Below are 12,734 nucleotides of genomic sequence, written 5' to 3'. Positions count from 1 at the left end.
TGAGAGCAGCCCTGCAGAGAAGGATTTGAGAGTACTGGTGGATGAAAAGCTTGACATGAGCCATCAGTGTGTACTTACAGCCCAGAAAGCCAACCAAATCCTGGGATGCATCAAAAGCAATGTGACCAGCAGGCTGAGGCTCTACTCTGCTCTCAAGAGACCCCATCTGGAGTACTGCATCCAGCTCTGTGGCTCAAGCACAACAGATGTGTTAGACTTAGGACAGGACTTCTGGTGTGAGTCCAGAGAACGGCCCCAGAAATGATCAGAGGGCTGGAACGCCTCTCCCATGAAGACAAGCTGAGAGGGTCATTCTGGAATGAATTTCAATGTTTCTGAAAACTTTTCTGTAGTTTTCTTGCACCCATTTTACTGCAGGTTCCCACGGAGCAGAGATTCATTTTGGAAATTACCCCACTCACCAGGTAACCTTGAGGACCATGGATTACAAACACCAGCTTCAAAGGCCTCAAAACATAGGATTTTCATGCACTCTGACTGCGCTGTCCTGCGCCTACTTCCCTGAATCAGAACGGACCTCTGCAGTAGTCCACTACCATCATCTTCTCTAAGCACGGATAGTTTTACAGGCAGATGATGTTAGTCAGTGCTTTCTGCAGCTGGGTTTTGAAAATTTCTGGGCCCATGACCCAGTGTTGATCCACTGTCTTGGTGTCTGTTCCCCCAGTATAGACACTGATGCCAGAAGGAGGATGGAGCTGGTCAAATTTCAAAGATCAGCTCCCCTTGGACAGTGGGGAATGGCGGTCCCTGTGCTCCCCACATGTGATCCCCAAGCTTTGGTACTGATTTGCAAAGCAAATGGTCTGTGTTCTGTGGGATAAATCTGCATGGCCGTGTTAGTCAGAGTGGGAAGCAGACTCAGCCAGGTCCGGATCACTGGGCTGGACCAGACAGAGGTACTTCATGAAGGGGAAAATGATTAACTCCCTAGCTCCCCTTCCCTCTGTCTTGCAAGTGCCCACTCTCTTCTCTCAGACTGCAGAGTCACAGGTTCCCTGTGAATACCTGGCTTTAGTTCTTTCCCTGTGACTGAGCCCATAGTGGGAGATCTCTCACTTTCTGAAGGGCTGCAGTCACTGCCCACACCAGGCTTCGCTGTCCCTGGAGGTACCCTGGGCTCTGCAGGCAGCTTCAGATTCCCCTCCTGACATCATCATCTACATGTGGGAACAGCCCTGCCTACATAATACAGTGACCATTCGCTGCCTCTGCTGTGAGCAGACACCCGTGGGTGAGTATTAAATCTAGCCCTTGGTGTCTGACAGGTCACAATGCAACAATAAGCCATTCCCTCCATAACCAAATCAGGAACAGACTCTTGTAGGGAGCAATTCTTTGGGCCTTTTCTTAGCACTGATTTGGGAAGGAAAGCCCAGCATCCAGGCATGGCATTGGGGTAATTCCGTTTTATTACAGAGATGTCATGAGAGAGTCTTCACTGACTCAGTGTTAGACACACATTTATACAGCCTCCATATTGGACAAAACAGGTTCATTCATTCCTATTCATTGGGGGGTGGGGAATCCAAACTCTTCTGTAGGAATGCAAGAAACACAAGCACACAAAATGACCAAAAAATAAATTAATTAATTTTAATTTTATTTTTAATTTTAATATTAATATTAATTTCAACTTAAATTTTAATTTTAACAATTTGAACAACCAAGACACAAGTCGGTAAGGGGATGTACTGGGGTTTGTTGTTGGTACTGGAGACTGAAGGGATTTTTGCGAGTACTGAAAAACATCCCCCAAATCAGTTTCCTAACTGCAACCTTCAGCTCCTGGTTCCTCATGCTGTAGATGAGGGGGTTCACTGCTGGAGGCACCACCGAGTACAGAACTGCCAGCAAAAGATTCAGGGAGGAGGAGGATACAGAGGGGGGCTTCAGATAGGCAAATGTGGCAGTGCTGAGAAACAGGGAGACAACAGCCAGGTGAGGGAGGCATGTGGAAAAGGCTTTGTGCCGTCCCTGCTGTGAGGGGATCCTCAGCACAGTCTTGAAGATCTGCACATAGGACAGCACAAGGAAAACAAAACACTCAAATAATAATCAGACACTAACCACAAGAAGCCAAACTTCTCTGAGGTAGGCATCAGAGCAGGAGAGCTTGAGGATCTGGGGAATTTCACAGAAGAACTGGTCCAGGGCATTGCCTTGGCAGAGGGGGACGGAAAAGCTATTGGCAGTGTGCAGCACAGCATAAATAAAAGTGCTGCCCCAGGCATCTGCTGCCATGTTGACACAAGTTCTGCTGTTCATTATTGTCCCGTAGTGCAGGGGTTTGCAGATGGCCACGTAGCGGTCATAGGCCATGATGATGAGAAGAGAAAACTCTGCTGCAACAAAGAGAATGAAGAAGAAGATCTGGGCAGCACAACCTGCATAGGAAATGGCCCTGGTGTCCCACAGGGAATTGGCCATGGATTTGGGGACAGTGGTGGAGATGGAGCCCATGTCGATAAGGGCGAGGTTGAGGAGGAAGAAGTACATGGGGGTGTGGAGGTGGTGGTCGCAGACTACGGCTGTGAGGATAAGGCCGTTGCCCAGAAGAGCAGCCAGGTAGATGCCCAGGAAGAGCGCGAAGTGCAGGAGCTGCAGCCCACGTGTTTCTGCGAATGGCAGGAGGAGGAACTCTGTTGGGAAGCTCCTGTTGGACATTTGCTGCCTCAGGGAATGGTTGGCTGTCCATGGAGGAAAAGAAGATGCATTACATAGACTTCTCTGATCAAGAAGTAAGCCATATTTCATAGAAAACATCCTCACCAAGACTGTATCCTCACTCCATCTTCTTCTGAAGAAGACTTTCTCCTGCCCAGAGCTCTGGGTTTCTCTGCCAAAGAGTGCTTCAGGGAAAAGGAGATACTCTGTAGGCTCAGCAGGAGTCCGTACTGCCTTACAGTATTTGGTAAAGAGCACCAGGGACAGATCTCAGGCATCCAGTGGCCAGAGGCATCTTCCTATTTCAAGTGCTGAGAAGGACATCCAACAATCCTACAAGAAACAACAAAGGTTGTGCTGGTGCTGTCTGTAGGCTAAAGGGTGCGGAGTGAAGTTGTGAGGTTCCTCAAAGACCTACACATCTCTTTCAGTGTAATGCTCTGTGAGTTTCAGACCTTTCTGCAATCCTGACAACACCATTATCATACCCCTGACTGCCCTCCAAAACATGAATTTGAAAGCAGAGATCTCAAAGAGTGCCTTCTCTTCAGGTACTACAGGTGTTCCCTTTCAAGAATGTCCCCTAGAGATGCATTGGGGGTGCTTTGGAGCTCTAAGCAGCCTGCCCGAGGCAGCAGCCCCCTGCCAGCAACAGGACCCTGCCCGGCCCTGCCCGGCTGGGGGAGCTCCTTCTACTGACAATTTCTCCCCGCAGTGCCCTGGGCAGCTCCCCAGGCAGGCTGAGTGCTGAGCCTGGCAGGCAGCAGAGGCCCTGCCCCGGCACACAGCCCCTGGGGCAAAGCAGGGACCCTGCTCTGCACCACAGCCCTGGCCAGTCCTGCCTGCACAGCCTGCAGCCAGCCCCTCTAGAAGGAGCCATCACGTCCTGTCCCTCTGACAGCTTTGGTAGGTAATCCCTGCTCTGGAACTTGTCATTCTCCTCTTATTCAAAAAAACTCTGAGAGTTCTTCTGAAAGCTCCCATAGGCTGTGGGATTTGCCACCAAATCTGGAGATGGCACCAGGAACAACAGCTGTGCTGCCCTGTAGCCAGAGACTTACCCTGTTCAGGGCTGTGAAGATTTCTCCCACAGTGAGCTCTCAGCATCCCTCCTCCACACTGCCTTTAACATCTCCCTCCCTTCTCTCAGCCACCCTTGTCCCCTGCAGGCAGTGCCCCCAGCCCTGCTGTGCTGTGCAGAGGAGCTTCTCCTGGATAGAGCTGTCCCTCTGCATCACTGCCCTCTTGCCAGGAGCTCCCCTTGGTCCTAGGAGCCCGGCCCAGCTCATCAGCACAGGTCCTTGCCAAGTCCCTGGGCCTCCAGGGGAATTGACTCTGAAACTGATGCAATAACTGATGGTGATTTCTATCAGCTAGAGAGAGACACCTACTTCCAGTGCTATCTTTTCTCCTAGTTCAAAGGAAGAGTTCATTATGGGAATCATCTTCTCCTGTCCTGTTAGAGAGGACCCCCACAAATTGCCAGGCAGATGCATCCCATCTCTTCCAAGTACTTGTTGTTATGCAGGGGGAAGAAAGATTTTCACAGCAACTGAAATCCTTCTGTCTACAGCAGCTGCAACACCAATTGTTGGCCTGCAGGCTCATACAATCATCGATTCTTCTCATCTTTCTCCTTTTGTTCTGTTAAGAAGACGAGGTGTGGGGTGATGGGTGTGTGTGTGTGTGTGTGTTGGGGGAGGGGGTTAGGGTAGGGGGAACCAGTCCTTGCCAGTCACGCTGATGTTTCTTCCAGTGAGGTTATCTGATCAGGGACATTGTCAGCTGTGAAACCAATGGAAGGGGGCAATGCCACTGGTGTATGGGGATGTCCTGTGGCAACAGACTGAGGACCCCTTGGCCATCTGGTCTGGATAAAAGAAGGCTGAGGTGTGACCTCATTTCTCTCAACAGGTTCCTGAGGAAGGGAAGAGGAGAGGCAGGTTCCAGTCTCTTCTGCCTGGTAACTGATGACAGGACTCGTGAGAATGGCACATAGCTGCACCAGGAAAAGTTCACATGGGGCATTACGTAATAAATCTGTACCTTGTTAGTGCTCAAACACTGGAACAGAATTCCTAGAGACTTGGTTGATGCCCCAGGCCTGTCAGTGTTCAAGATACCTTTGGAAATTGCCTTTATTAATATGCTGTAAATTTTGTTTAGCCCTGAAGAAGTCAGGCAGTTGGACTAGATGATCTTTGAAGGTCCCTTCCAACTGAACTATTCCAGTCTAGTCTAGTCTAGTCTAGTCACTGCAGACGTGGGTAGGCCCATGTATTGGAAGGCCACAACAATGCCTCCTGGAGACTTCTCTTCTTCAGGCTAAGCAATCCCAACTCTCTCAGACTCTCTTCACAGGAGGTGCTTTCGGTGTTCATGGAATGCTTTTTGGTAGAGGGGGAATCATGAAACGTTTTGAGTTGGAAAGGACTATTAAAGTTCAGCTCTCCTATCTACCATGGGATTCCACTAAACCAGGATGCTCAAAGCCCCATGCACCTGGTTTTGAATACTTCCAGAGATGGGGCACCAACCCACAAGTTCTATGGGCAACCTGTTCCAGGGTCTCAACACCCTCAGAGTAAACAATTTCTTCCTTATATCTAAACTAAATCTACCCTCTTCCAGTTTAAAGCAATTACCCCTTGTCCTGTCACTACATTCCCTGATAAAGTGTCTCACCTCAGCTTTCCTGTAGCCCTCCTGTGGGTACTGGAAGGTTGCTGTAAGGTATCCCCAGAGCCTTCCCTTTTCCAGACTGACTACAAATAAATAAATAAATAAATAAATAAATAAATAAATAAATAAATAAATTCTCCCAGACTCTCTCTTCATAGCAGACATGCCTCAGTCCTCTAACCATTTTTGTGGCCCTCCTGTAAATGTGCTCGACTATGTCCATATGCCTATTGTGCACAATCACCTCCTTCATCTTGCTGGCAGTACTGTTGGTGCTGCCACTCCCATTAGATGCTGGGGGCAAGAGGTGGTGGGGAACTGTGTGGCACAGTGCTCTGAAGACAGGGATGGAGAAATGAATACACAGATAGATGCAGGCTGTGACTGCTCTTGTGGCACCAGGAAGGGAGGGTGGGAGCTGACTGGGGTTTGTCAAGGCCGACATTGTGGAAAAATCAAGACCAAGAGAGAAGTGAAGATCCCCTCTCACACCTCAAGAAAGCTGGACGCAGTGTGACTGTTCCTAAACTCTCTCAAATCTCGTTTCCCTCTGCATTAAAACACCTCTGCCCTGGGAAACCCCTGTACAACAGCTGTCTACAAGAGTGTTTGGTTTGTTTTAATCTTTCCTTTAACATAGAACAAAATCTTAGAAGACAGAATAGGCTACAAAAGACTTTGTTTGGAAGACAAAGTTGAGGCTGAGCTGAGACATAAATAAAAAATATGCATTTATTGTACTATTTAGACAACACTAAAACTAGTTTTTGTTTGTTTGTTTGTTTGTTTGTTTTCCTCACTGCTCTAGCTTGTTAGTAATAGGCAATATTTTTTTTGATCTTCATATACTGAGTCTGTCATAATGATGATTTTTGAGCAATCTCCTTCTTCTTATCTTAACCCTTGAGCTAATTTCATTGTATTTTCTTCCCCTTCCCCTTCGAGGAACGGGGGCCAAAGAGCCGTTGTGGTGGACCTCAGATGTCCAGTTGGGTAAAACTGCCACATGTATTTATTCATTAATTTTCTTTCCCACTTCCTTTCTTACTACATTTTCCTTATCCCAACTCACAAGTCCTTGCGTATATATATATATGCATATATACATTTATTTATATTTACAGTTGTCTCCCCTGTCCCACAGGAGGTGAGGAGGTAAATGAACAGCTGTGTGGAGCTTGTCTGCCTGCCAGGTGTAGCCACACCACAGGGAAGCCTGAGAAGCAGAAAACCCCTAGACTAAATGTAAGAACCACTTAGCAATAACAAAAATGTTGGTGTGTTATCACTATTATTTCCATCACAAATGCAAAACGTAGCATCATGGGAACCTCTGTAAAGTAAATTAACTCTATCAGAGCCAAAACACACACACACCAACAACCAAAAACAAAGGTAGGCATAATTCAATATAAAAGACATGACATTCCTCTGCAGAACATGATGGTAGTTCTGCCTCCACTGATGTCCACTTCAAAGTGGAAAGCTTTCAACCTATGGAAATTATGTTTGTTTATCTTTCTCATTCCAAAGCAGATCCCAAGACCCCCAAAATACACCCTGATACCAGAAGGGATGATCATCATCTTTTCTAACATGAAACAACTTTCATTCATTTGCCCAGACTTCCCTTTCTTGTCAAAGGAGAGAAATCAGATGTCTCAACTCAGATGCCTTGGACTAACCTGCTTCTGCACCACCTTCAACTTTCAGAAAGGTTCCTGTAGGTGCAAGGTCACATTCCCCAGCCCCATTGGAGGGTTTCAGCTACCCCAAGAGGGCAGAGTCTCTCTCTGAATCAAGTATGGCAAATGTATGCCAAAAAGTTGGCTGTTCAGTAACAGCACATCTGGGAAGCCATGGCCCTCTCTGTTTAGATAACTGCCTCAACCCCTGCATGATGTTAGGCAAAAGTTGAACCATATGGAATAATATGGAATAAGAAAGGACATTGTTGTGATTGGTGTATAAGAAGTCTTCATCTTCACAATTTTGAAGGTTGTCTACAAAACCATTCTCATGACTTCTTTCATAGACTGTGGAGACGTAGTAGCAAATGATGACACTTTCCCTTTATGCGAATATAAATTTACCCTGCCATTTCAAAAAATGCATTTCCTCCCAACACTTTGAATGGAGAAACTGTTCCAATGACATGTTTGTATTGGCATATTTCACACCTACATTCCATATCTAAATGGATCTGGGAGCAATAAAGTCTTGAGAGGTTGGATGGATCCTGCCTTTCCTTCTTTGCTCTGAAGCAATGGCTACAGCTGCTAGCAGTTTCCTCCTATCATCCCTGTTTATGACACAGACAAATTTTATGGGGTATCCAATAGCATTACACCATAGCATTTCAAAAACCAGACCCCAGATCATACACAGAGGCCTGGTGCTTCTCAAAGTGGATCACTGCTTGTGCCACCACATCTGTGAGCTGCAACTGCCTCGGGCAGAAAGCGTCCTCTGCAGAGGGAGATTATCAATTCTGCTGCTCATACAGCCTGGAATATCATTAGACTGCTTTGAAGGTGGCTCCTGTTTTGTCCAATGTAAACTAAAGCCCACCTGGGAGGTTTCTGCAGAGTTACTATCCATCTGTAACATTTTTAGCCGTGATCTGAGTGCAGGAATGAAATGCATCCTCAGCAAGTTTTCAGATGAACTGAACTGAGACATGCTACTGACTTCCTGGAGGGATGAGAAGCCTTGAAGAGAGGTCTAGATAGATTGGAGCATTAGGTGATCAGCAATGACGTGAATCACAGAATGGTTTAGGTTGGAAGGGACCCCTAAAGATAATCCAGTCCAATCCCTCTGCCTAGCAGGATCACCTAGACAATGCCAGGTGCTGCACCTGGGATAAACTAATGCTGGACACAGGTCCAGCACAGACTGGGAGACAAGTGGCTAGAGAGAATCTCAGCAGAAAGGGCTCTGGGGGTGCTGCTTGACAGCAGGCTCAACATCAGCCACCAGGGTGCCCTGGCAGCCAAGAAGGCAAACTGCATCTTAGGATGCATTAAGCGCAGAATTCCCACATGGTCAAAAGAAGTAAGTCTTCTGCTATATTGAGCATTGGTGCAGCCTCCCCTTGAATCATGCATACAGTTCTGGGCTCCACAATAGAAGAAAGATGTGGAGTTTGGCTTCCCAGAGACATGGTTGATGCCCCAGGCCTGTCAGCGTTCAACAGGCAGTTGTACATTGCCCTCATACGTAGTCTCTAACTTTTGGTTAGCCCTCAAGAGGTCTGGCAGCTGAACTGGATGACTTTTGAAGGTCCCTTCCAACTGAACTATTCTGTTTCATTTGACTGAATTTGTTGCTATCCATTTAGATTCTATTATATAAAGCTCTACTGTCCCTAACCTGTGTCATGGTACGGCAGTTGTCCACTTCAGGGGCACAACTTGGGATCTGTCCTTGCTGAATATCAGGGAGTTTCAATTGGTCTCTCCTGCCTAAAAGTGGAAGAGGACAAGGGGATTCTTTGATGAATCTTCTCCCAGTAGGAGAAATGACACTGCTGTGTCTTTCCATATGGGGAATGTCTCTCCCCAGCTCAGAGAGGGAACATCAGGGATTGCTTCAGCCTGATTCAAAATCATTTCCCTGGAGTTCCCTCGTGTCAAGAGCTCCCTGTGCTGCTGAGCTGGGCCGGGCTCCTGAGCCCAATGGGAGCTGCTGGCAAGCACGCAGCACTGCAGAGAGACAGCTCTGCCCAGGAGCAGCTCCTCTGCACAGCACAGCAGGGCTGGGGGCACTGCCTGCAGGGGACAAGGGCGGCTGAGAGAAGGGAGGGAGATGTTAAAGGCAGTGTGGAGGAGGGATGCTGAGAGACGATATTTTTTTTTCTCCCTGGTAACTGACAGGGTGTGTGGGAATGGCACATAGGGGATGGTCAGACTGAACATTGGGAAAGATTTCGGTACTGTGAGGGTGGTCAACTACTGGAAGAGGTTTCCCAGAGACATGGTTGATGCCCCAGGCCTGTCAGCATTCAACAAAGGGAGAAATCTTCGCAGCTCTAACATGGAGCTCTAACATGGTAAGTGTCTGTGAGAGAGCAGGCAGATGCAGAATCCTAGAGGGTTCTTCTATAGCTGCCACTTCCCATGGCCGATAGGACATGTCACAGGGGCTGTGCGGGCTTCTCTACTGTGGAGGACAGGGATGTTCCCTGGATTAATGATTACCTACATAAGCTGTCAGAGGGATAGAACATGAGGGTTCCTTCTCACAGAGCTGGCTGCAGGCTGTGCAGTGGTGGTGCCCAGGGCTGTGGTGCAGAGCAGGGTCCCCGCTGTGCCCCAGGGGCTGTGTGCCGGGGCAGGGCCTCTGCCGCTTACCAGGCTCAGCACTCAGCCTACAGGGTGCTGACTGGGGTACTGCGGGGAGAAGCTGTGGGTGGAAGGGGTCCCCCCAGCAGGGCAGGAAAGGGTCCTGCTGGTGGGAGTCTGCTTCCTGGGTGTCCTGGTTTCAATTAGGATAGAGTTAATTTTCCTCCTAGTAGCTGGTAGGGTGTTGTGTTTCGGCTTAGGATGAGAAGAGTGGTGATAACATGCTGATGTTTTAATTGTTGCAGAGCAGTGCTTACACTAAGCCAAGGACTTTTCAGCTTCTCACTCTGTCCTGCCAGCAGGCAGGCTGGGCATGCATCAGGAGCTGCTCGGGGACAGACCGAGGACAGCTGACCCAAACTAGTCAAAGGGGTATTTCATCCCATCTGACATCATGCTGAACAATATATAGGGGTGGCTAGTGGGGGTGGGAGGGCTGGCTGCTCGGGGACAGGCTGAGCATCAGTCAACGGGTGGTGAGCAATTACATTGTGCATCGCTTGTTTCATACACATTATTATTCACACTATTATTGTCATTATTATTATTATTAATTATTTTCTGTCTTAATAAACTGTCTTTATCTCAACTCACAGGCTTCATTTTCCTGTTTCTCTCCCCCATCCCAGAGTGGGAGGGGGGAGGATGAGCGAACAGTGATGCTTAGCTGCCACCTGGGTTAAACCATAACACTGGAGCCGGCTGCTCACAGCTCAACAGAACCCCCAGGACATCTCTGGGGTTGGTTATTGATAGGGAAGACCAAGGCAGAGAATACCTGTAGGGAAGGCACTCTCAGAACTCTGCTTTCACTTTCCTGCCGTGAGGGACAATTATGGAGATTACAAGGGACTTACCAGGTTTTTAGAAGGGACTGAAGATCCTAGAACATTACAGTGAAATAGATTTGTATGTCTGTGAAGAACCTCCTAATTTCCCCTAACACCTGTACAGATTGCACAGGCTATGTCGGCAAAATGGGCAACTGAAATCCATTTCTGGTGCCCTTTACGAGACAGTACTGACTGCTCCTAAGTCCACCAAGGATTTGCCTGGTCCCTATTGTACTCTTCGACAGCAAAACCCAGAGTTCCAGGAAGGAGCACATCCTCCTCACAAGGAAGTGACACTGTGTCTTCCTGAGGAGCTTTCTTTGAAATATAACTTACGCTCAGAGAAGTCTAACTTGTCTCTCTCTTTTCTTCCATGGACAGCCAACCATACCCTGAGGCAGCAAATGTCCAACAGCAGCTTCCCCACTGAATTCCTCCTCCTGCCATTTGCAGACACTTGGGAGCTGCAGCTCCTGCACTTCGCGCTCTTCCTGGGCATCTACCTGGCTGCCCTCCTGGGCAACGGCCTCATCCTCACAGCCATAGCCTGCGACCACCGCCTCCACACCCCCATTTACTTTTTCCTCCTCAACCTCGCCCTCCTCGACCTGGGCACTATTACCACCACTGTTCCCAAAGCCATGGCCAATTCCCTGTGGGACACCAGGACCATTTCCTATGCAGGTTGTGCTGCCCAGCTCTTTATGTTTGTTGCATTTATTACAGTAGAGTTTTATCTTCTCACCATCATGGCCTATGATCATTACGTTGCAATCTGTACTATGTACAATCTGCACTATGGGACAATAATGGGCAGCAGAACTTGTGTCAACATGGCAGCAGCTGCCTGGGGCAGCACTTTTCTCTATGCTGTGCTGCACACTGCCAATACCTTTTCCCTACCCCATTGCAAAGGCAATGCCCTAGACTAGTTCTTCTGTGAAATTCCCCAGATCCTCAAGCTCTTCTGCTCTGATGCCTACCTCAGAGAAGCTGCGTTCATTATCTTTTGCTTTTGTTCAGGTGTTGCGTGTTTTGTTTTCCTTGTGCTGTCCTATGTGCAGATCTTCAGGGCTGTGCTGAGGATGCCCTCAGAGCAGGGCTGGCACAAAGCCTTTTCCACGTGCCTCCCTCACCTCGCCGTGGTCTCCGTGTTCATCAGCAATATCATGTTTGCCTATTTGAAGCCCCGCTCCATCTCTTCCTCCTCCCTGAATCTTTTGCTGGCGGTTTTGTACTCGGTGTTGCCTCCAGCAGTTAACCCTCTCATCTACAGCATGAGGAACAAGGAGCTCAAGGATGTTGTTAGGAAACTGATTTGGGGGATGTTTTTCAATACTCAGAAAGTTTCTTTCCCTCTCCATAAATGAAAATTGTGTAACCCATTCTTTGGCTTCTTGCATCTTTGGCTTCTTGCATTTCTGCATAAGTGTTGGGATTCCTCCCACTGCAATTAATGAGTGAAACTACACTGTTTTATATGGATGCTTTATACATACTCATGTAACAGTAAGTCAGTGAAGACTCTCTGTCCTGGTTTCAGTTAGAACAGAATTTTTTTCCTAGTAGCTGGTGGAATGCTGTGTTTTGGCTTGGGATGAGAAGAGTGTTGATAACACCCCGATGTTTTAATTGTTGCAGAGCAGTGCTTATACCAAGCCAAGGACACGTCAGCCTTTTGCTCTGTCCTGCCAACAGGCAGGCTGGGGGTGCAGTAAGAGCTGGGAGGGGACAGACCCAGGACAGGTGACCCAAACTAGCCAAAGGGGTATTCCATACCATCTGACGTCATGCCAAACAATATATAGGGGTGGCTAGCCGGGGGGAGGGGGCCGGACTGCTCGGGGTTAGGCTGGGCATCGGTCAGTGGGTGGTAAGCAATTGCATTTTGCATCACTTGTTTGTACATATTATTGGTAGTAGTACTATTATCACCATTGTATTATTATTATTATTGTTGTTGTTGTTGTTGCTGTTATTGTTGTTGTTGTTGTTGTTGTTGTTATTTTCCTGTCTTATTAAACTATCTTTATCTCAACTTACGGGCTTCACTTTCCATTTCTCTCCCCCATCCCAGAGAGGGAGGGGGAGAGTGAGCAAATGGCTGCGTGGTGTTTAGCTGCCGGTCAGGTTAAACCACGACACTCTCTCATAGCACCTTTGTAATAAACAAGATAATCATGGG

The 12,734-nt window shown here is 47.9% G+C and overlaps 1 pseudogene across 1 annotated transcript; it reads right to left on the bottom strand.

Moving 5' to 3' along the window:
• Positions 1–1,671: 1,671 nt before the first annotated feature.
• On the bottom strand, positions 1,672–2,688 carry LOC311216471 (olfactory receptor 14C36-like; annotated as a pseudogene). Its single transcript has one exon. The product of its transcript is annotated as an olfactory receptor 14C36-like (transcript).
• Between the last annotated feature and the right edge of the window lie 10,046 nt (positions 2,689–12,734).

The sequence above is a fragment of the Netta rufina genome (assembly GCF_964035555.1).
Source record: "Netta rufina genome assembly, chromosome: 18".
Lineage (NCBI taxonomy): Eukaryota > Metazoa > Chordata > Aves > Anseriformes > Anatidae > Netta > Netta rufina.
The sequence above is the reverse complement of the archived record's forward strand: the minus strand, read 5'-3'. Positions and strand labels throughout refer to the sequence as shown.